The following is a 2,298-nucleotide window of genomic DNA, read 5'->3' as shown; positions in this document are numbered from 1 at the left end:
TATAGCTCTCAAGGAACCACCTTTGTTCTTATGAGATTTAATTTTACATTGACATTGTTGACACTGTGACCAACTTGGACATGACAGGTGCTAGAATGGCCAGTGAAAAAGGCCAAGAGAGGCCTTCATTACAGATGTCAGAAGATGTGATTTGCTGAGGGGAGAATACAGACTGATACATCAAGGGATCATCTGAGAAAGAGTCTGTGATATTCTGTGGTGTTTGGGGAACAGAAGTGTTTAAATGGTGTTTTTTTCATCAGGACTGTGAGTTGGACACAGTTAATGTGGCAATCCTGAAGCATTAGGTCATCAGGATCCGGTGCTCTTGACTTCCTGCTTAGTCACATGGAGAGAGATCAGAAGGAACCGTTCTTACATCTTCTATGTAATTTCTGACTTGTTATTTTGGCATTTTAGACAGGTGTTTGTGGTGTCTTTTTTCTATAAGCCATGACAAATCTATAATTTTATCCACCTTTTTCCTGAACAACCAATGAGTGCTGCTATGCTGATTCGATACTTCTGTTTTAATGCTTATATGTCCAGTCTCCTTAAAAATCACTGTAGACCTCCTGTAGACCTGACTTCCGCAGGAAGTCAAGAGCACCGGATCCTGATGACCTAATGCTTCAGGATTGCCACATTAACTGTACAAGCAAGCAAGCACATGCATATGAGCTCAGATTTAATATGTGCTATGATGATTGCCACAAAAATAAGATTTTAAAAAGAAAATATTAATATGCAAGACCACTAAATTAGAGAATGCATTACATTTAGCCAGGGAAAAAAATCATTGAAAGCGTATGTGTTAGTGCAACACAATGTTAAAGGGGTCATATGATGTTGCTAAAAAAGAACATTATTTTGTGTATTTGGTGTAATGCAATGTGTTTATGCAGTTTAAGGTTAAAAAACACATTATTTTCCACATACTGTACATTATTGTTGCTCCTCTATGCCCCACCTTTCTGAAATGCATAGATTTTTACAAAACTCATAGTTCTTTAAAGAGCGAGGTATGCTCTGATTGGCCAGCTATCCAGTGCGTTGTTATTGGCTGAATACCTAAAGCTTGTGACGGAAATGTTACGCCCCTTACAATACTGTGATACCATGTGACCCAGCGGACAGGACAAAACCAATAAAACCAATTATAATCAAGGCATTTGTTGCATCCAGTGGGACATAATTACTGATCATAATGACTTATACCGTCTTTTTATGCATTGCATTGCGTATTGCACTGGGTAAACATAAAACCATGTCTGCATTTGTGATCGTAGAAACAACAAACAAGTGCTACTCTACACTGCTTAAAATTCACGTTTGAATCATCAGTGGCAAATCCTTTACATATAAAGTGTAGTAACAGACTGAGAGTCAGAAGAGCCAGACTGTCCATGCAAAGTTGGACTGGCCCCACTTTATAGAATCAGGCATTGTAGGCTACTCTCAGGAAGCAGTCCTCAGCCTCCGTAAAATGCTCGGCACACATCTGAATATTTGGATTAAGCTGTTTTTGAACCGTGTTGTAAATACAACCTAACTACTGATTTCTAGTTTGGTCCTCTTTAGAAGCCCAAACAAAGTAGTTTCGCTTTTACAACGAAACACACAGTGACTCCACGACATGGCGCCGTTGGCAACAGCGAGAATAAAAGTAACACCTTCTTTCTTTGTGTGAACATTTGGGGGCATTATGCAAATCTTCCCCCATCCCAAAACAGATACAAATTTAGAACATTTGATAATAATCACATAAATAACCATATAGGCCAGAAAATTATAAAAACATAAAATATAATTTTTTTTTTTTTAAGAAACTTATACTTAGACACACCTATCATGTGTAAAACATTAAAGTTTTCCTCATGAGATCTTTCTGATATTTGTATATCCCAAATTTCCTAAAAACATCTATCACTGAAGATAATACTTTTTTTTTTTTTGCAATCAGCCATCCACCTGTCTCTGTCTTATTAAAAAAGAAAAAAGAAAATTACTTCCCTACAGTCATTTTATTTTCACTTGTTTGTTGTTGAGCTGTTCCTTCTCACTGGTCTCCAGTGCTGGATGACCACTCTTTCATTCCTTCATAAATATTCCTCCTTACAGCAGACACAGTTGCTAAGCCACATTGCAACTTTCAGCTGGACGACTTGCGTCTCAGAGTCACAAAGATCTATGAAGTAAACCGGGGACATGTTATGGGGAGCAGTCTTTCTACACACATTGAAACCATTCAGAACATCAATGAAATAAACCAGTTTGTGGGAAATTACAATAAACATT

This window comes from Carassius carassius, chromosome 19 (genome assembly GCF_963082965.1).
Source record: "Carassius carassius chromosome 19, fCarCar2.1, whole genome shotgun sequence".
Taxonomy (NCBI): domain Eukaryota; kingdom Metazoa; phylum Chordata; class Actinopteri; order Cypriniformes; family Cyprinidae; genus Carassius; species Carassius carassius.
The sequence above is the reverse complement of the archived record's forward strand: the minus strand, read 5'-3'. Positions refer to the sequence as shown.